This window comes from Scyliorhinus torazame, chromosome 19 (genome assembly GCF_047496885.1).
Source record: "Scyliorhinus torazame isolate Kashiwa2021f chromosome 19, sScyTor2.1, whole genome shotgun sequence".
NCBI classification, from domain to species: Eukaryota; Metazoa; Chordata; class Chondrichthyes; order Carcharhiniformes; family Scyliorhinidae; genus Scyliorhinus; species Scyliorhinus torazame.
This window is the reverse complement of record NC_092725.1, coordinates 56,506,805-56,529,900: the sequence shown is the minus strand read 5'-3', so window position 1 is coordinate 56,529,900 and position 23,096 is coordinate 56,506,805. Positions and strand designations below refer to the sequence as shown.

At 47.1% G+C, this 23,096-nt stretch overlaps 1 protein-coding gene across 22 annotated transcripts in view; it reads right to left on the bottom strand.

Moving 5' to 3' along the window:
- The window catches only part of nrcama (neuronal cell adhesion molecule a), a 529,817-nt gene that overhangs the window by 257,400 nt on the left and 249,321 nt on the right, over positions 1 to 23,096 (bottom strand). For 2 of the 22 annotated variants that reach the window (XM_072484331.1, XM_072484336.1), the window contains one exon: positions 22,659 to 22,736. The exons of the other annotated variants lie outside the window; for them this stretch is intronic. The gene's annotated coding sequence lies outside the window, so the exon portion shown is untranslated. The remainder of the gene's footprint in view (positions 1 to 22,658; positions 22,737 to 23,096) is intronic. 22 annotated transcript variants of the gene reach the window in all.

Below are 23,096 nucleotides of genomic sequence, written 5' to 3'. Positions count from 1 at the left end.
GGTACAGGGAAGGCAGCAGCCCATTCATGAACAGCAAGATCCCATAAACACCAAAGGGATAAATGACCAGATAATTAATCTTTTTTTCCTTTAGCGCTGTTGTTTTGAGGGGTGAACATTGGCCAGGATAACCGTGCAGAGCTCCCCTGCTCGTCTTCCAATAACGTCATGCGATCTTTTACATTCAACTGGCGGAGCAGGCACAGCCTCAGTTTGGCATCCGATCCGACATTTATAAACAACTGTACTTGATAGGAGACACAGCCGTTGCACAATGGTCAAGGGTCAGTCTACTAGAACATGTTGAAAATGTGCTGTTGGTTGAAGAGTTAACAGTCATCTGTGTACACATAGCTGAATTTCAGGAACAATGATGAGTCAACACTATATCTGATATCTATTCCAGCCACATTACAATAATTCACTTTGGGCGAGATGACCAGATTACATAAATCCTTTCTAAATTGTAAGGATGGGAGAGAATTCAATTTCCTGTCTGTGTAAGTAAAGTTTAAATTAAACATCATCTGGCCACCATCAGCCAAAACTGAATGACACTCAGATATACTGATCAACAGCAACAAATTTCACTTAGCCATGTTAATGAGGAAAAGGATTCAGGGAATGCAGCTAAATCACTTTAATCCACACATCCCTTCCACAGACTCAGATTGCTCAGGAAGCAGTGCTTTATTTAAATAGACAATACTGAAGGCTGAGCTTCAGCGAACATCATCTCCTGCGGCATTGCTCACAGAGAGCCTGGAGTCTGCAGGATGGTTGTGATAACCATCTGCTAACCTGGCCTGTCCTTCTAAGGCTGCAAGTGCTGGAAAATCCAGTGTAGTGTAATGGATGGTAAACTGACCAAAGGTCGCTTTTCATTGGAAGGAGGAGCAAGGCGGGATTCACCCAAGTGAGAGAGAGTGAATTAAGAGCTTGATGAAAGATAGAATAGTGCGAGGAAAGGCATGAGTAAAATTTTTTTTAAAAGGAAAAAGGGTATTGTGGTAGTCACCACTGGCTGTATTATATGTATAACGGTACGACACATATACTAGAGGTACATGGGTAAATCCCTGCCTGCTGGCTCCGCCCAGTAGGCGGCGTATAAATGTGTGTGCTCACCGGTGCTGCAGCCATTCTGGTGGCAGCTACAGGAGGCACAACATCTTTGCTCAATAAAGCCTCGATTGTTCCACTACTCTCGTCTTTGTGGTAATTGATAGTGTATCAATTTATTGAGCAAAGATTTTTAAAGCGATGGATCTTTGCATCAAGCCTGATCGCCTGCATCTGAGCCCTCAAGCAGCCAACCCTACATCCGCTTTTGACCACTGGCTAGCCTGCTTCGAAAGCTTCCTCCGAACATCCGCTGAGGAATCCTCGCACAGAAGCTCCAATCCTTTATTCACGGGTGAGCCCTGACATTTTTCCTCTCATCCGGGATGCGCCCATTTACTCCGAAGCAATGGAGCTCCTGAAGGGACATTACGTTCGGCCAGTCAATCAACTGTACGCCAGGCACCTCCTGTCCACGAGACAGCAACTCAACGGTGAGTCCCTAGATGATTTCTGGCATGCCTTGCACATCCTGGGGAGGAACTGTGACTGCCAGGCAGTTTCGGCAGTCCAGCACACAGAACGTTTAATTAGAGATGCCTTTGTTACGGGCATGAGGTCTGCGTACATCCGGCAGCGCCTATTTGAAGGGGGTACGCTTGATCTTGCGGGAATCAGGCAGCTCGCAAACTCGTTAACAGTGGCCTCCCGTAACGTCCAGTCGTACGCCCCCGACCGCACGGCACCCTCAAGGGCATCGTGGGCCCCACCAGCTACCGACTCCAGCTCACCGCAAGCCTGCGCCGCGCGGCAGCCAGCCAACCCCGGGGGACCCAAATGCTATTTTTGCAGGCAGAACAAACACCCCCGGCAGCGCTGCCCAGCGCAGAGCACAACCTGCAATGGATGTGGAAAGAAGGGACACTTTGTTTCTGTGTGCCAGGCCCGGTCGGTCGCCACTGTTTCTAGGCCAGCGTTCCTACACCCCCACGTGCGACCCAGAGGCGCCGCCATCTTTTTCCCCGCAGGCCATGTGCGCCCCGTGGGCGGCGGCAGTTTGGACAGCGCCTCAGGGCCCCTGCTCGCCTGGAAGCTCGCCTGGCCGTTCATCGCCTGCCATTACCTCCAACACCGCTGACCAGCCCAGGGCCTCCCAGCATCGGCCGTAGATCACCTCGATCACCCTGGACAAGTCCCGGCCCTGCAACCTCGCGACTGCAACGACAATGGTGAAAATCGATGGGCACAAGACGACCTGCCTTTTCGACTCCGGAGCACAGAGGGCTTCATCCACCCACGACGGTAAGGCGCTGCTCCCTCGCGGTACACCCAGTTACCCAGAAAATCTCCCTGGCCTTCGGATCCCATTCCGTGGAAAATCTGGGGGTACTGCATCGTGACCCTCACCGTCCAAGGCGTAGAGTTCGGCAACTTCCGGCGCTACGTCCTCCCCCACCTCTGCGCTGCCCTGTTACTTGGCCTGGACTTCCAGTGCCACCTCCAAAGCTTAACCTTAAAATTCGGGGGACCCCTACCCCCCTCACCGTATGCGGCCTCACGACCCTTAAGGTCGATCCACCTTCCTTGTTAGCAAACCTCACCCCGGATTGCAAACCCGTCGCCACCAGGAGCAGACGGTACTGTGCCCAGGACAGGACCTTCATCAGGTCAGAGGTCCAACGGCTTCTGCGGGAAGGCATCATCGAGGCCAGCGAGAGCCCAAGTGGTAGTAGTAAAGACTGGGGAAAAGCACAGGATGGTCATTGACTACAGTCAGACCATCAATCGGTACACGCAGCTCGACGCGTACGCCCTCCCACGCATATCTGATATGGTCAATCAGATTACGCAGTATCAGGTCTTTTCCACAGTGGACCTGAAGTCCGCCTACCACCAGCTCCCCATCCGCCCTGAGGACCGCCAATACACTGCGTTCAAAGCAGATGGCCGTCTCTATCACTTCCTTAGGGTTCCCTTCGGCGTCACTAACGGGGTCACAGTCTTCCAACGGGAGATGGACCGAATGGTGGACCGGTACGGACTGCGGGCCACCTTGCCGTACCTAGACAACGTCACCATCTGCGGCCAAGGTCAGCAGGACCACAACGCTAACCTCCTAAAATTTCTCCAGACTGCCAAGCTCCTTAATCTCATGTACAATAAGGAGAAATGTGTGTTCCGCACCAACCGCTTAGCCATCCTTGGCTATGTCGTGGAAAACGGAGTACTAGGGCCCGACCCCGACCGAATGCCCCCTCTCATGGAACTCCCCCTCCCCCACTGCCCCAAAGCCCTAAAACGATGCCTGGGGTTTTTTCTCCTACTATGCCCAGTGGGTCCCTAACTATGCGGACAAGGCCCGCCCACTCATTCACTCCACAGTTTTCCCCTGGCGGATGAGACCCGCCAGGCCTTCAACTGCATCAAGGCAGGCAGCGCCAAGGCCATGATGCACGCGGTCGACAAGTCCCTCCCCTTCCAGGTCGAGAGCGATGCATCGGACGTAGCTCTGGCCGCCACCATGAACCAGGCGGGCAGGCCTGTGGCCTTCTTTTCCAGCATCCTCCATGCCTCCGAAAGTCGGCACTCCTCTGTCAAAAATGAGGCCCAAGCCATTGTGGAAGCTGTGCAGCATTGGAGGCATTACCTGGCCGCCTCACTGACCAACGGTCAGTTGCCTTCATGTTCAATAATACACAGCGGGGCAAGATCAAAAACAATAAGATCTTGAGGTGGAGGTTCGAGCTCTCCACCTATAATTACGAGATTTTGTATCGCCCCGGGAAGCTCAACGAGCCCCCTGACGCCCTATCCCGCGGTACATGTGCCAGCGAGCAAGTGGACTGACTCCGGGCTCTCCACGATGGCCTCTGCCACCTGGGGGTCACCCGGTTCTTCCATTTCCTCAAGGCCCGCAACCTGCCCTACTCCATTGAGGAGGTCAGAGACTGCCAGGTCTACACGGAATGCAAGCCGCACTTCTACCGGCCTGATCGAGCGCACCTGGTGAAGGCCTCCCGCCCCTTTGAGCGCCTCAGCATGGACTTCAAAGGGCCCTTCCCCTCCACCGACCGCAACACATACTTTCTGAACGTGGTCGATGAGTAATCCCGGTTCCCTTTTGCTATTCCATGCCCCGTTATGACTTCTGCCACGGTTATTAAAGCCCTCCACAGTATCTTCACTCTGTTCGGTTCCCCCACCTACGTCCACAGTGATCGGGGACCCTCCTTTATGAGTGATGAGTTTATGACACCCCCCCCCCACCGGTTGCCTCATTCACCCCTGCGCCACTCACATTCCCCCCAGCGAACCTCACCACAGCCCCTGCCCCAGGAGGATCCGTCCTCCCACTGGTTCCACTCACCGGTAACGAAGACGAGGACAACACGCTCCCGGAGTCACAGGTGACCAAGTCGGCGCTCACATCACCACCAGGACTGAGGCGATCACAGAGGAGGATCAAGACCCCCGACAGACTGAACTTGTAAATTTTTTTCCACCACACCCGCCGGACTTTTTTTTTTAAACAGGGGGTGAATGTGGTAGTCACCACCAGCTGTATTATATGTATTACGGTAAGACACATGTACTAGAGGTACATGGGTAAATCCCCGCCTGCTGGCTCCGCCCAGTGGGCGGCGTATAAATGTGTGTGCTCACCGGTGCTGCAGCCATTCTGGTGGCAGCTACAGGAGGCACAACATCTTTTCTCAATAAACTCTCGATTATTCCACTACTCTCGTCTTTTGTGGTAATTGATAGTGCATCAGGTATAATTCAGCACACATAGGAACGCCACACATCAGATACTGAACGATTCCCTCCAATGTAAAAACCACCTTCTTACCCTTATTGGCCATCAGACCAGACAATAAGGCACTCTCGTTGTGAGATAAGCTGACCTAACATGAGGAGTCAGCTTATGCAGGCGTTGTGACGCTTTCCTGAAATAGATCAGGAGATCTGTAGGATACATGACCACCTGCAACACTCACATTAAACAGATGAGAGGGCTCTGTCAATCTTTGATCAGATATTGGGAGGAAATGTGTTGCTCATTTTAGCAGTTTTATTTAACCATTTCTCCACCACCTTTATGGGCCCTCACCCTGAAGGAGTTGGATTTTTGCCCAGGACGATTCTATGGGCACAAAGCACCCTTTGATAGCCCACCCAAATGACCATTCCTCAGGTGTGTCCCTGGACAGTGGGACCACATGACTATAATGTGGTCAAGGTTTGCAAAATGTGGAGATTTGCGGTCAAGGATTTCTTTAAGCAATGCTTAAAACTGCACCCAACAAGTGAGATATTGTCTCAATATATCTGGGGCTGTACATCAAATTAACTGATCGTTTTATTGTCCTTTATGTTATTTAGAAAATATTTTATTAAGGCATTTATAATTTTAAACAACAGGTTTTAACAAGAACATAAGAACATACGAACTAGGAGCAGGAGTAGGCCACCTGGCCCCTCGAGCCTGCTCCACCATTCAATGAGATCATGGCTGATCTTTTGTGGACTCAGCTCCACTTTCCGGCCCGAACACCAGAACCCTTAATCCCTTTATTCTTCAAAAAACTGTCTTTCTTCATCTTGAAAACATTTAATGAAGGAGCCTCAATGACTTCAATGGGCAAGGAATTCCATAGATTCACAACCCTTTGGGTGAAGAGGTTCCTCCTAAACTCAGTCCTAAATCTACTTCTCCTTATTTTGAGGCTATGCCCCCTAGTTCTGCTTTCACCCGCCAGTGGAAACAACCTGCTCACATCTATCCTACCTATTCCCTTCATAATTTTATATGTTTCTATAAGATCCCCCCACATCCTTCTAAATTCCAACAAGTACAGACCCAGTCTACTCAACCTCTCCTCGTAATCCAACCCCTTCAGCTCTGGGATTAACCTAGTGAATCTCCTCTGCACACCCTCAAGTGCCAGTACGTCCTTTCTCAAGTAAGGAGACCAAAACTGGACACAATACTCCAGGTGTGGCCTCACTAACACCTTATACAATTGCAGCATTCCCTCCCTAGTCTTAAACTCCATCCCTCTAGCAATGAAGGACAAAATTCCATTTGGCTTCTTAATCACGTGTTGCACCTGTAAACCAACGTTATGCGACTCATGCTCTAGCACACCCAGGTCTCTCTGCACAGCAGCATGTTTTAACTATTTTATCATTTAAATAATAATCCCTTTTGCTGTTATTCCTATCAAAATGGATAACCTCACATTTGTCAACATTGTATTCCATCTGCCAGACCCTAGCCCATTCACTTAGTCTATCCAAATCCCTCTGCAGACTTCCAGTATCCTCTGCAATTTTTGCTTTACCACTCACCTTAGTGTCATCTGCAAACTTGGACACATTGCCCTTGGTCCCAACTCCAAATCATCTATGCAAATTGTGAACAATTGTGGGCCCAACACTGATCCCTGAGGGACACCACTAGCTGCTGATTGCCAACCCGAGAAACACCCATTAATCCCCACTCTTTGCTCTCTATTAATTAACCAATCCTCTATCCATGCTACTACTTTCCCCTTAATGCCATGCATCTTTATCTTATGCAGCACCCTTTTGTGTGGCACCTTGTCAAAGGCTTTCTGGAAATCCAGATATACCACATCCATTGGCTCCCCGTTATCTACCGCACTGGTAATGTCCTCAAAAAATTCCACTAAATTAGTTAGGCACGACCTGCCCTTTATGAACCCATTCTGCGTCTGCCCAATGGGACAATTTCCATCCAGATGCCTCGCTATTTCTTCCTTGATGGTAGATTCCAGCATCTTCCCGACTACCGAAGTTAAGCTCACTGGCCTATAATTACCCGCTTTCAGCCTACCTCCTTTTTTTTTTATAAATATATTTTATTAAAGTTTTTCGATCAAACAAAAATTTCCCATTTTACAACTTTGTAATAATATATACAGTGATCGTTTTAAAAAAAATAAATAATATGCTAACTAACGGCAACTGCCAATAACAAAATAAGAAACAACAGAAATAGTAACTAAAATAGTAACTTCGTAACATCTAATATAAATAACTAATATATGAACACACACATAAAACCCCTGAGGACCCAAATGAGCCCTCCCCACCCCCCCCCCCCCCCCTCCCCCCTGGGTTGCTGCTGCTACCTTTCCTATTTTCCCTTATCGCTCTGCGAGATAGTCGAGGAACGGTTGCCACCGCCTGGTGAACCCTTGAGCCGAACCTCTTAGTGCGTACTTTATCCGCTCCAATTTTATAAACCCTGCCATGTCATTGATCCAGGCCTCCACACCCGGGGGCTTAGCTTCTTTCCACATAAGTAAAATCCTTCGCCGGGCTACTGGGGACGCAAAGGCCAAAACACTGGCCTCTCTCGCCTCCTGCACTCACGGCTCATCTGCAACCCCAAATATAGCCAACCCCCAGCCTGGTTCGACCCGGACCCCCACCACCTTTGTAATCACTTTTGCCACATGCACCCAGAACCCATGCAATACCAGACATGACCAAAACATGTGGGTGTGGTTCGCCGGGCTTCCCGCGCATCTCCCGCACCTATCCTCCACTCCAAAAAATCTACTCAGCCTTGCTCCAGTCATATGCGCCCTGTGTAGAACCTTGAATTGTATCAGACTGAGCCTGGCACACGAGGACAAAGAGTTTACCCTACTTAGGGCATCTGCCCACAGCCCCTCCTCAATCTCTTCCCCCAGCTCCTCCTCCCATTTTCCCTTCAGCTCCTCTACCATCATCTCCCCCTCGTCTCTCATTTCCCTATATATATCTGACACCCTACCATCACCCACCCATGCCCCCGAAATCACTCTGTCCTGGATCTCTTGCGCCGGGAGCTGCGGAAATTCCCTCACCTGTTGCCTCGCAAATGCCCTCACTTGCATATAGCGAAATGCATTCTCAGGTGGCAACCCATATTTTTCTGTCAGTGCTCCCAGACCGCGAACGTCCCGTCTAAGAACAAGTCCTTCAATTTCGCAATTCCTACTCGCTGCCAAGATTTAAATCCCCCATCTATCCTTCCCGGGACGAACCTATGGTTGTTCCTTATCGGGGACCACACTGAGGCACCCGTCACTCCCATATGTCATCTCCACTGCCCCCAAATTTTCAGAGTTGCCACCACCACTAGGTTTGTGGTGTATTTTTTCGGGGCGAACGGTAACGGCGCCGTCGCCAGTGCTTTCAGACTAGTTCCCCTACAGGATGCCATCTCCAATCTTTTCCACGCCGCTCCTTCCCCTTCCCTCATCCACTTACATATCATTGACACGTTGGCGGCCCAATAATAATCACTTAGACTCGGCAGTGCCAGTCCCCCTCTGTCCCTACTGCGCTGCAGGAACCCCCTCTTTACTCTTGGGGTCTTTCCAGCCCACACAAAGCTCATAATACTCTTGTCCACCTTCTTAAAAAAGGCCTTTGTAATCAGTACAGGGAGGCACTGGAACACAAAAAGAAACATCGGAAGGACCACCATTTTAACCGCCTGCACCCTGCCCGCCAATGACAGGGGCGCCATGTCCCACCTCCTAAAGTCCTCTTCCATCTGCTCTACCAGTCGTGCCAAGTTAAGCTTATGCAAGGTCCCCCAGTTCCTGGCCACCTGGATCCCTAATACCAGAAATCCCTTGTTACCCTCCTTTTTTAAACAGTGGTGTCACGTTTGCTAATTTCCAATCCGCCGGGACCACCCCAGAGTCTAGTGAATTTTGGTAAATTATCACGAGTGCATTTGCAATTTCCCTAGCCATCTCTTTTAGCACTCTGGGATGCATTCCATCAGGGCCAGGAGACTAGTCTACCTTTAGCCCCATTAGGTTGCCCATCACTACCTCCTTAGTGATAACAATCCGCTCAAGGTCCTCACCTGTCATAGCCTCATTTCCATCAGTCACAGGCATGTTATTTGTGTCTTCCACTGTGAAGACCGACCCAAAAAGCCTGTTAGGTTCCTCAGCCATTTCCTCATTCCCCATTATTAAATCTCCCTTCTCATCCTCTAAAGGACCAATATTTACCTTAGCCACTCTTTTTTGTTTTGTATATTTGTAGAAACTTTTACTATCTGTTTTTATATTCTGGGCAAGTTTACTCTCATAATCTATCTTACTCTTCTTTATAGCTTTTTTAGTAGCTTTCTGTTGCCCCCTAAAGATTTCCCAGTCCTCTAGTCTCCCACTAATCTTTGCTACTTTGTATGCTTTTTCCTTCAATTTGATACTCTCCCTTATTTCTTTAGATATCCACGGTCGATTTTCCCTCTTTCTACCGTCCTTCCTTTTTGTTGGTATAAACCTTTGCTGAGCACTGTGAAAAATCGTTTGGAAAGTTCTCCACTGTTCCTCAACTGTTTCACCATAAAGTCTTTGCTCCCAGTCTACCTTAGCTAGTTCTTCTCTCATCCCATTGTAATCTCCTTTGTTTAAGCACAAAACACTAGTGTTTGATTTTAGCTTCTCACCCTCCATCTGTATTTTAAATTCCACCATATTGTGATCGCTCCTTCTGAGAGGATCCCTAACTATGAGATCCTGAATCAATCCTGCCTCATTACACAGGACCAGATCTAGGACCGCTTGTTCCCTCGTAGGTTCCATTACATACTGTTCTAGGAAACTATCGAGGATACATTCTATGAACTCCTCCTCAAGGCTGCCTTGACCGACCTGGTTAAACCAATCGACATGTAGATTAAAATCCCCCATGATAACTGCTGTACCATTTCTACATACATCAGTTATTTCTTTGTTTATTGCCTGCCCCACCATAATGTTACTATTTGGTGGCTTATAGACTACTCCTATCAGTGACTTTTTCGCCTTATTATTCCTGATTTCCACCCAAATGGATTCAACCTTATCCTCCATAGCACCGATGTCATCCCTTACTATTGCCCGGATGTCATCCTTAATTCACAGAGCTACACCACCTCTCTTACCATCCACTCTGTCCTTCCGAATAGTTTGATACCCTCGGATATTTAACTCCCAGTCGTGACCATCCTTTAACCATGTTTCAGTAATGGCCACTAAATCATAGTCATTCACGATGACTTGCGCCATCAACTCATTTATCTTATTCCGAATACTACGGGCATTCAGGTAAAGTACACTTATGTTGTTTTTTTTTTAAACCTCTGTTCTGAATCTTAACACCTCGATCAGTAACCCCTCCTAAATTATATTTCCTCTTCACTTTTCTCCTAATTTTCCTTGTCGTTGAACCCACATCTTCATGTAACAACCTGCCGCGTCGCTTACCATTCATGTTTTTACTTCCAGTTTTATTCCTTTTAGTATTCCTGGTCCTATTCACTGAGCTCCCCTCAGTCACTGTACCTTGTACTGTCGCCCTTTTTGATTTTTGACTATGGCTTCTCTGCCTTACACTTTCCCCCTTACTGCCTTCTGTTTCTGTCCCTGTTTTACTACCTTCCAACTTCCTGCATCGGTTCCCAGAGCAAGACAATATAACCAAGACAACGCCCCCAGCAACAAACCCCAGCCATCATGGCTTACAAACAGAACCTCCTTCCACAGGCCCCTTACCACTGGTTTTCCTGACCTTACTGGACCCCCCCTCCCTCTTGCCTCCTTTCCGCCCCTGCTGACAGCTTAGTTTTTCTCGAAGAAGTCAATGAACGGCTGCCACCTCCGAACAAACCCCTGCAGCGATCCCTCAAGGCAAATTTAATTTTCTCGAGCCTAAGAAACCCCGCCATGCCACTAACCCACAACCCTGACTTCGGGAGTTCCGAGCCTCTCCAGCCGAGCAGGATCCGTCCCCGGGCCACCAGGGAGGCAAAGGCCAAACCATCGGCCTCTCTCACCTCCTGGGCTTTTTGGTCTTCCGACACACCAAAGATCGCCACCACCGTCACCTTCAAAACTTCTGACATGACGCCAGCAAACCCTTGCCAAAAGCCCCTCGACCTTGGACATGCCCAAAACATATGGACATAGGGACCCCTGCACAGCGCCCACACCAATCCTCCAACCCCTCAAAGAACCTACTCATCCAGGCCGCAGTCATGTGTGCCCTGTGGATCATCTTGAACTGTAACAGGCTGAGCCTGGCACACGACGAGGATGCATTGACGCACCTCAGGGCCTCCTCCCATAACCCGGCCTCCAACTCCCCACCCGGCTCTTCTTCCCACTTTCTCTTCATCTCCCCTATCGGGGCTCCCTCCACTCCATCAGTTCTTTATATTTTCCTTTATTATTAAAAGAATATCAGAATGTAATTTTTTTCAAGAAAGGATTGTATTATTGGTCGGTGTGACTTTTCCTGATGCTTGCATGCATTGACTTCCATCCAATTATTTGTCTTTCTTGCTGAGCAAGGTTCAACACCGACATCTTGCGATCATTGTGTTTGTTCACATTATCCCTCAGCTTTATTTTATTTCTTGATAGATCAGAGAGGAGGGGAGCTTCTAGCCCTTTAAAGGCCCTCACTTGGCTTATTAACTTCATAGAATCTCGACAGTGCAGAAAGAGACCATTTGGCCCATCGAGTCTGCACCGACCCTACCTAGGCCCAATCCCCCACTCGTAACCCCGTAACTCCACCTAACATTTTGGGAAATTTAGCGTGGCCAATGCACCTAATCTGCACATCTTTGGATTGTGGGAGGAAACCGGAGCACCCAGTTTTCGTCTCATCCTTTACAAGCTGCTTTGCCAGTCAATTGTGGTGCGACTCTCAGTGTTCACCGCTTTGCCGCTCTTTAGGGCTCCCCAGATAGCGGCTGAAGTTCAGTCACTTTATTTTTGCTTTTGATGTGGATGTCACTGGCTAGGCCAGCATTATTGCCTATCCCTAATTGCCCTTCAGAAGGTGGTGATGAGCTGTCCTCTTGAACCGCTGCAGTGCGTGAGGTGTAGGCACTCCCACAGTGCTGCTAGGCAGGGAATTCCAGGATTTTGACCCAGTGACAGTGAAAGAACGGCCGATATATTTCCACCTCAGGATGGCGAATGTCATGGAGGGGAACTTGTCTGGCAAGAAATGAATGTTTGCAGCAATATGTGCCAAGAAGCTGCAGATAATTTTCAAAACAGCAGAAGCACTTAACTAATTTATCAGTTTGTCCTGAACACTCTCATGGTTAGAAGAGCTTGGTTGCTGAGCCATTACTGCTTTGTACGATCATATCTTTAACTCTTAACCAGATTTCCTCACATTATTGGCCCAAGAATGACTTCAGCTCAATTTATCAAAGCTTTTCAAATATCAAGTCTCATTGTTTTCTTCTGCATTCATTTACCTCTGTCAGTCATTAACCTGCTGTAAACTTGGCAGGGAGAGGGGTCAGAAATTTCCTTTGACTCCGTGTGCTGAGGTTTCTCAGAGAGATTTTTATTTTAAATTTAGAGCACTCAATTCTTTTTTTATCCCCAATTAAGGGGCAATTTAGCGTGGTCAATCTGCCTACCCTGCATGGCTTTGGATTGTGGGGGTGAGACCCACGCAGACACGGGGAGAATGTGCAAACTTCACACGGACAGTGACCCAGGGCCGGGATTCGAACCCGGGTCCTCGGTTACGTGAGGCAGCAGAGCTAACCACTGCGCCACCGTCCCATCCATTTCTCAGAGAAACCTGGAATGTGGTCTATTCCAAAATGTACTAATCCCCTCTAACCACCAGAGATTTCAACCTCTTCTAACAACAGTGGCATTCAGAAAACAACACTGGAATGACCTAGCCTTTTAAAAAAGTTCAACCAACATCACATTACAATGTCGATCTTCTGCCTTCCACAGCTAACACATGAATTGCAAGACTTTTGTCAGTCGTATCGCAGATGTGAAATTGTAATCACTGGCAGGTTACAAGTTTCATTTTCCTCCTGAGACGCTTTCTATAGTCAATGGATCCTCGTGTGCTACCCTCTATTCATGTGATATCATTCAAGCCTTTGTTTAATTTGGCTAATTTTCCATGGATTTGACGGACATTCAGATTCGGAAGCAGCTCAGAATGAGATTAGCGCTGTTCTTTATAATTCATATCGGCACTTCAATCTATCACTTGTCATTCTGCAGGGGAGAAAGCACCATTAGATAGAACGCTGGGATTATGTCAGTGATATTATGTAGCTGTCACCACAGTTTAACACTAATTTCAGCTTCGAAGTAAATCAAATTCATCAGGAGAAATTTCCAACCTTGTCGCTCCCGAGCTGTGTGTCAATAATCTCATTATGTATCTGCCACTTAAAGAGTGGTTTCTGCTGGGAAAAGTAATCACTGTAACATAGACTCAAATGTCTCGTGTCTGACTGGATTCCTCTTCATCAGTTATCCAAATAGACACAATCTCCTATTTCATTTTATCCTTCAGGATCACACTTTAATGTCTTGATTCTTTTTGCACCCACATCCAATTAGGCTCTTGTGGTTTTTCACCCTTTCCTGCTGGGATGCATCATTAACTTTATTGTCCCTGGCGCCGCTTCACAAAGATAGAATTAATTTTAGTACAAATTATTCTTCCTAGTTAAGGAGACCCATTTGAAGATTACCATGTTATATAGAGGTTTCAGCCCCCCCCCCCCGCCCCAACCTGGAGTGTTTGCTTAAGGTTTCACTTTGACATGTCGTTACTGTTGTAGGATAGTTACGGGACACGTCTTAATTGGATTGTCTAACTCTATGGTTTGGAAGATAATATTCAAAGAGATAGGCAATGTTTTGGAGTCAATCGTTAAGCTAGTCCCAATATAGAATGTGCTGTCAAGTGGCTATGCCCCTTTATTAGTTGAAAATATGATTTTCCAACTTTCAGCTGACTAGAAATTTTGCAACTTGAACTGAGACAGAGTAAACTGCTTAGAAATGCAAGGCCATATCCCAAGGTGAGGGGGTGAAACTGACAAATCATCTGCAGGGGAGTGTGAAGGGAGAGACATTTCCTATAATCCAGACACCCATCGAAACTCGTAACTGTCTCAAGAAAATACATTAACATCGACAGACCCATCCATAACCTCTTGGAAATACACAATGGGTGAAGTATTTCAAGGCAAGGCTTCAAAAGCAATGGAGGGAGATTGCAAGTGACACTGGTGGTGTCCAGAAAGCAGTCAACAGAGGAACCAAGCAGAAGGCTACTTGCTAAGACTTTATTAGGAACACAGAAGGTATTTATTAATAAGAACTGTACAGCAGTACACAGCCACTCAGCTGCCCTAGTACCTTACATGTTCATTGCTCAAGAGAAGACTCCAGCCCCTTGTGGGGTGACCCACTCTCGTTCCAATTGGTCCCCCAAGCCAGGTGACTCTCATCCTGCTGTGTTGCCCTTGAAGGAACCATCACCACAAATCATCACATCACTCTCTCTTTAACTCATTTATACAACCTTCAATAACTAAGTTACTCGGTCCTAAATTCTAACTGATTATTATGCACGAGTTGGATAATTATAAATTGGGTCTTTGAGGGTTTTTTTCTGTTTCTTGTGCAGCGTAATTCTGTAATTTATCATATTGGTTTTTGTGCTTTTCCATTTGTGTGACCATCTTGTTCTGGCACGTCATCTCAGTTTCATTCTCTGTCTGATTGCTGATTTTGCTTCAATTTCAATATTTTACCTTTTCAGTTAATTTCTCATTGCCAAGCTTCCCTTCTCCAAGCTCTTACTCTTCCGATTCAATTCTTCATTGGGCTTGTTCTTACTTTCTAGATGCTTTTTCATGGAGTTCCGCTTATTCTGCATTGCCTCATTAATTTCTCTCCTTCTTAATTTCATTCTGCAATTTTTGCAACCATTTTATTTCCCAGGTTTGCTGTCAGTCATTTCATCTCGCTGTTTTAATGTCTTCTTTAGACCTTTCATTCTTTTTGCTGGTTCCTTTTTTTTCCCTATAGTTCCTAGTTTCTTTTGAAGTCTTTAATTTCTGTGTTTCTTCCGAGGGGAATCCATCATGTTCTCACTGGGCACATACATTTCACTTCAATTTATCTTAACTTCAATCAATCCTTCTGGCTTCACTGCTGGTCAGGTCTTCCTCCGATGAAGCGCTGACTTTTTTTCCATTCTGCAATTTTCTCCATTGCCCTCCTTGTAGGGTTTTTCAGTGTCCTCCCTCTGGGGTCTTCTTTTGCCTTGTCTGAGGTCTTGTGTTGCCCAGGTCTTGTGTTGTCTCTTCCTGGAGGTCTTGCATTGCCTCTCCTGGAGGTCTTGCACTGCCTCGCCCTGGAGGTCTTCGAAGCTCATGGACATTTTTTGAGAAATGCCTCAATCTGGCGACTTCTCCAATTTTCCTGTACATAACGGTTTGTTTCTTCTTGTGGCTGCTGCTTTAAGTACATTCTCACTTTAAATGCATTACCTCTTCAAATACATTCCCACTTTAAGACTGCCATCTTTTTATACTGAGCTGTCAGCAGATGCTGGCTTTCTGAGTTTTTTTTTTTTTTTTTTTTTAACAGAATTTACAGTGCAGGAGGAGGCCATTCGGCCCATCGCGTCTGCACCGGCTCTTGGAAAGAGCACCCTACCCAAGGTCAACACCTCCACCCTATCCCCACAACCCAGCAACCCCACCCAACACTAAGGGCACTTTTGGACACTAAGGGCAATTTATCATGGCCAATCCACCTAACTGCACTTTTCTGCACCTTTAACACACCTTTTCTGCACTTTTAAAGTTTTGGTGCGAACCTGGCTGCTCTTTTTTGAATGTTTAAAACTTCACTTTGACTGATGGAAAGCCCTCTTTAGCTTGACCTCCCTTGTAGTTTTTTTCTCCTCTAGCCGTTTGGAGTCCTTTTTCTTTCTTCTTTTTTGGTGTGCCAGCTTTTTTGTCAATTTTACTGGCACTCAAAGTCCGATGGGACCATTGTTTTAAACTGATTAACTTTGTTTAAAAGGTTGAGAACTTCTCTTTTTAAAACTTCAGAACTTCTCGGTTTGAAATCCATCAATGCAGGGAATGCTGCCACGGAATCCCCGCAGGCTCTGATCTGATCAGGAGCTTGTCAGTTTCAGCTCCTTGATTTCCCATGCTTCTGAACATTTTTAAAATACATTTAGAGTACACAATTTTTTTTTCCAATTAAGGGGCAATTTAGTGTGGCCAATTCACCTACCCTGCACATTATTTTGGATTGTGCGGGTGAATCCCCCGCAGACACGGGGGGGGTGGGATTCTCCCAGCCCGGGGACGGGCCGGAGAATCCCCGCGAAAGGGCAACGCCGCCCCGACGCCGGCACGCAATTCACGGCAGAGCGGAGAATCGTCGCCGGCGTGGTTGGCGGATGCCGGTCGCGGGCCGCTCTACGCAGCCGAGCGGCCGTAAGAAAAAACCCAGTCCCGTCGGCGCCGTTCTAACCTGCTCTGAGCCGGCGGGACCTCGGCATTGAAGGGTCAGGTGGTGGCCTTGGGGGGGGGGGGGGGGGGGTCCGGACCCGGGGGGGCCTGCGATGTGGCCTGGCCCACGATCGGGGCCCATCGATTGGCGGGCCAGCCACTCTGCTGGGGGCCTCCTTTCCTACGCACCGGCCCCTCTAGTCCTGCGCCATGTTACTTAGGGGCTGGCGCGTTGAAGGAGGCCACTGCGCATGCACGTGTTGGCACGGCGTCACTGCGCATGCACGTGTTGGCACGGCACCACTGCGCATGCGCGGATCCCGCGGCGCACAGTTCACACCGGGATCGGCAACTGGAGCAACGCGAACCGTGAACCGCTCCAGCGCCATGCTGGCCCCCTGTAGGGACCAGAATTAGTCCTGGCAGCGGCCCGTTCACGCCATTGTAAAACGCAACGGTGTTTACAACGGTGTGAACACTTTGCCGCGGGATTAGAGAATCCCGCCCGGGGAGAATGTACAAACTCCACATGGACAGTGACCCGGGGGCCAGGATCGAACCTGGGTCCTCGGTGTCTTAGGCAGCAGTGCTAAACACTGTGCCACCGTGCTGCCCCCACCCATGCTTCTGAACATTTCGCTGCAGCTCACTTTGGCCATTTATTTTTAACTTAAAGCCCTGCTTTCTGTGTTCTCTTTGTAAAAAGAATACTTTACAGCAACTATTGGGGGTTTAAAAAAATTTTTTTAAATTTTTTTATATAAACTTAAATAACTCAGGGGTTTTTTCCCTATAAAGTTCAAAACTTTTGATTTCCCTGGCCAATTCCGGTTTCTTCTGCATCTGTCCCTCAGGGTCTGGCATTAGCTCAAATGGATCTATTTACCCAAAGAAAAACATTTGCGTGAGTACTATTTTTTAGATGTTAGGCCAGAGGGAGTGTTATGATCGCCAGATGTAATAAACACAAAATGTATTTATTAATTTTTTAAAACTGTACAGCAGCCACCCGGCTACCCTAGTCCACTACGTGCTTTCTGGCTAAGAGAGGACTCCATGCCTGGGGCGATTACCCACTCTTGCCCCAACTGGTCCCCCAAGCCAGATGACCCTTACCCTGCTGTGTTGCCCTTAATTGGACAATCCCCACACAGACCAACAATGGGTGAAATCTTTCAAGGCAAGGCTACAAAAGCAATGGAAGGAGATTGCAAGCGACACAGGCAGTACCCAGAAAGCCATCAACAGAGGGAGTAAACGGAAGGCTGCTTGCTCTTTTCATTTCTTTCTTCAGGAATAAGCGTGTTTGGCAGTTTGAAAAGCCAACTGCACCAGAAACCTCGCGGCAACCAAGATCCCACTGTACTATCGTAACAGAATTTCTACAGTGCAGAGGGGGGCCATTCGGCCCATCGAGTCTGCACCAAACCTCTGAAAGAGCACCCTATCTCGGCTCGCTCCCTCCGCCCTTTCCCCATAACCCCATATCCCTACCGAACATGTACATCTTTGGACACTAAGGAGCAATTTAGCATGGCCAGTCGACCTAACCAGCACATCTTTTACATCTGACTGTATCCAAGAAACCAGCTAACTCTAATCGGCTGCAACATTTAAAATCTAAGCTTCAAGGACAAATGACACTGAAATAAAAAGTCTTTTGTTGTCTTATTTATTTCACTCTCCTGATTTACTGGGGTTTGTGCGTGTGCACATACTCACAACTGATCTGGAAAAGACACACCCTCGTGGAAAAGAAGCTTTTATTATGACCAAGGAGGTTGATTAGTGGGGGGAACCAGTTCACCCCTCCTCACCTGGTCATAACAGTACTACAATGGTTGACGGGGAGTGCAGCATAGAAACAAAGTAGTCATTCACACATGAAATTCAGCAGTCAATGCCAGAGGTCATTCTAATCACAGAGAGCCGATGCAGGCTGCCACAATTCAGATTGCAAGGTAATCAATGAGTATTTTCATTGTTTGCCCTGACACCCAGGGCAGAGTGATTGATGCTCGGTTATAATTTAACATGTCCTGTCAGCCCCTTGGGTGGACAACAACATTAATATGAGACTCAGTATATTTAGAAAAAAAACAATTTTATTCATCTTTGGACTGTGGACATGGCTGGCAAGCCAACTGGTCAACCACATTGACGTGGGGCTTGAGCCACACATGATCAGGCACGGATGTAGGCTTGCTGTCCTAAAAATAAGTTGTGAACGAGCTTGATTTTCATGGTCATTTTTACTGGCATAAACCTTATACCCAGACTTTTAAAAAAAACTAAATTCAAATTCTTAATCAACAAAGTGGGATTTGAACTCTCACTCCCTGGTTGCTCACCCAGTAATTAAAATTCTCATATTTGTTCTCAAATTCCTTCCTGCCCTTGTCCCTTCCTAGTTCCAATGTCCTCCAGTACCAACCCTCGGAGAACTCTGCACTCATTGGGTTCTGACCTCTGGCATCCTTGATTTTAATTTCTCCACCATCGTCTAGCCATGCCTTCAACGACTGGGCCTCAGGCTCCGAAATTCCCTCCCTCCACCTCTCTAGCCTCCTTGTGGTGTTGGGTGCTCTGGTGCACAGATGAGCCAACACAGTTGTATGTCAGGTCTTGGAGTTCAGCTGCCACCAGGAACAATTCGAACACTTGCCGGAATCGCCGCCAGTTTTCGCGGAGATCGCCGTGGCACTGGAGCGGCTGCGGAACCGGGAGCTCTATCATTTTGCCTGGGCACTGCTGGTTGTCTGTGTACACTGAGGTATGCCGGCAGGTATCGATCCACTCATGTACCATGTGGTGTTGGGTGCTCTGGTGCACAGATGAGCCAACACAGTTGTATGTGGTACAACTCTATTTTATTTTAACTCTTATAATACAGTTCGTTCTGGATACTCTGCACGTGCTGTCTCCCTGAGTGTGTCGTGTAGCAGGTCTGTCCTGGTCCTCCTCTCCAGCTAATACTGACCACCAGGTGTCGTGTTTGTGCTTTTATATCTTTCTGTGATTGGTTGTGGTGGTGTGTGTTCTGATTTGTCTGTTGGTGTGTCTATCATGACATGTGTGTTTGAATATCATGACACTCCTTTAACGCAGCACTCATTAAAACCTACCTTTGACCAGCCTCATGCTGCAATTCCCTTTTCATTTTGTTTGATAATGCTCCTGTGAAGTAACTTGTGACATTTTCTTATTATATTAAAGATGCTATACAAGTTCTGTTGTTGGGACATAATTACTACAACTAGCAGACCATGGATGTCAAATAGGAAAACATTTAGGGTTTTGCCATGTTCAAAATAATGAGGTTTAATGTAAGAAATACGCTTGCAGCCTAAAGACTGAATTATTGTTGTAACTTGTATTGAAAAATTCACATAAAGGATGAGACATTGACCCAAGGGTCAGTTTGCCTGTTTAATTGGAGACAAACGGTTCCTGATATTACTTGAAGGTGATGGATATTCTTCTCAGTGTACTGGTCAACATTTATCCCACAACCCAAAAACAGCAACAGATTATCTGGTCAGTTATCTCGTGCCAGTTGTGGGACCTTGCTGTGCACAAATTGTACCCCACATTAAAGAAAGGGCCCGTATTTATAGCTTGAAGCTCTTTGGGATATTTAGTAGTTGTGAAAGGTGCTATATAAATACAAGTTTCTTCAATTAAATACCTCAGAGCTGACCCCAAACAAAATTCAAGTTCTTCGGGCCCTTAATCCCTAAGGCATTGTGACCAACAAAAAAAAAATTGAAGGGAGTGAGGCGTTCCAATGCGTTGATTTGTTCAAATATTGACTATATAGTTTGCTAGACTGGACAGCTAATATTGAAAAGGATGGAATTGTGCCACTGACCGCTGCCTTAATGGGATTCAATTGTATTCTTCAGGCAGCGGCAGTGCATAGTGGGGTCAGGATCAAAGTAATTAATTTCTCGATTTGCCTTATCACATGGAAGACAGTTAGTTATCTCACTGCAGCCCAACTACAATTGGTCAATTCCACAAGGACCTGGGACATAACCCAGCACTGGGTTGATTTGTATGAGTCAGCACCACTGCATTTACTCATTAAACCATCAGCAAGTACACAGTAATGAGCTTACAGCGTTAACTACAGTGTGTCACTTCTATCCAACAGATGCCAATGTCTGGCAATTATAATTGGTATCACATCACCTTTAATCTTATGGGGAGATCTTGCCCTTGAAAAATAAATTCCTATGTGAGTAAGTTAGCAATCCCATGGTTTTATTTGGACAGTAGGGTGTTCCCCTAGTACAAAAGCTCAACCTTTGCATCAACCAATGCTTGTGGGTTCACAGAATCACAGAAAAAGATAGCGCAGAAAAGGCTGTTCGGCCCATTGAGTCTGCACTGCCCCATGAAAGGCACCTGATCTGCCAATCCTAATCCCATTTGCCAGCCCTTGGCCCATAGCCTCGAATATTAAGTTGTGCCAAGTGCTCATCCAGGTACGTTTTAAAGGATGTGAGGCAACCCACATCTACCACGCTCCCAGTCAGTGCGTTCCAGACCGTCACCACCCTCTGAGCAAAAAAGGTTTTCCTCAAATCACCCCTGAACCTCCCGCCCCTCACCTTGAACTTGTGTCTCCCCCGTAACTGACCCCTCAACTAAGGGGAACAGCTGTTCCTTATCCACCCTGTCCATGTCCCTCATAATCTTGTACACCTCGATCAGGTCGCCCGAGTCTTCTCTGCTCCAGTGAAAACTACCCAAGCCTAGCCAACCTCTCTTCATAATTAAATGTTCCATCCTGGTGAAACACCTCTGCACCCTCTCCAGTGCAATCACATCCTTTTTATAATGTGGCGACCAGAACTGCACAGAGTACTCCAGCTGTGGCCGTACCAATGTTCTATATAACTCCAACATGTCTTCCTTGATTTTGTAATCTATGCCACGATAAAGGTAAGTGTGCCATATGCCTTTTTCACCACCCTATTATCCTGCCCTTCTCCCTTTAGATCTATTTACAAGCATGCCAAGGTTTCTTTGTTCCTCAGGACATCCCAGTGTGGTGCCACTCATTGAATATTTCCTTGTCAAATTGCTCATTCCAAAGTGTAATGCCTCAAACTTTCCAGGATTGAATTCCATCTGCACGTTTCTGCTCATTTGACCATCCGTCTGGATCTTTCTGTAACCCAAGACTCCCAGCCTCACTGCTAACCACCTGGCATATCTTTGTGTCATCCGCAAACTTCCTGATCCTACCCTCCACACAGTCATCAAAATGATTTATATAAATGACGAATAATTGGGGACCCAGCACAGATCCCTGTGGTATGCCACTGGACACTGGCTTCCGGTCACTAAAGCAGCCGTCTGATATCACCCTCTGTTTCCTACTGCTCAGCCAGCTTTGAATCCACCTTATCCAGTTCCCTTGTATCCCCTGTGCATTTGCCTTCTTTATAAGTCTCCCATGTGGGACCTTGTCAAATGGTTTGCTGAAATCTATGTAACCTACATCAACTGCGCAACCCTCACTTAGTCACGTGCTCAAAAAATTCAATCAAATGTTAGGCCTGACCTCCCTCTGACAAAGTCATGCCGATTATTCCTGATCAAACCTTGCCTCTCCAAGTGGAGATAGATTCTCTCCTTCAGAATTTTCACCATTAGTTACCCCACCACCGACGTGTGACTCACTGCCCTTGGTTCCCTGGCTTATCCCTACAACCTTCCTTAAATAGTGGGACCACATTTGTGGTTCTCCAACAATCTGGCACCTCGCCCATGGCCAGAGAAGAATTTAAAATTTGGATCAGAGCCCCTGCAATCTCCTCCCTTGAGGAGATGGAATGTTTGCCAACATAACAACAGGCATAGTGCTTCAGTGATGGGACATTGTGTAAGTATTAAAAATTGAATTGTTCAAAGCTAGCACAGTTTACAGACCTCTGCCTTTTTTTAAATCTGCTGTTGAACACCACATTCCCACCTTTACCCTCCATCTTCCATCCATTGTAAACTTCCACTCATGCAAATCTCCGCTGCCCATTTCCTACTCCTGCTTGCTCACCGTGCTTGCTTTCAATGGTCTCCAATCTTAACCTCATGTTTAAACCCATACATAGCATCAGAACTCCCCAACTCGGTCCTTGTACAGCCCGACAGGCACACTCCCCCAAACTCCTTCACTCCTCCGAATAGCCTCTTAATATCATGTCGTCGTCCCCCCCCCCCTTTTACTCACCACGGGTGGCCAGGCCTCCTGCACCGAAGACATTTTGCTGCCTCTCAAACTCCCTTTCCTCCATCATCTCTTGTTCCCCTGTTGGTGTATATATGTTTTGGTGATAACTCTGAGGTACTTTGGGATGACTTTTGTTAAAAGCACCATATAGATACAAACTACCGTTGTCCCTTTTCCTGCAGTGATTTCCTGGGGCATTCAGGATTACTGGAAAAGTGAAAAAAAGAGAATGGCTCGTATCAATGTGAGCATTCTGCTAAGGTCTTCGGCCTGTTACTCACTACAGTTGATCTCTTATAGCTGCTGCCCTATCAGGATACAACAACACTTGCTATTTTGTGTGTATGGGGCTTCTGTTTGAGGATCACTGCTTACTGCACATGTTGGGCTCTTCAGTCAGGCAGAGTGGTTTTAGCAAGAACAAGTGTATTATTCTTC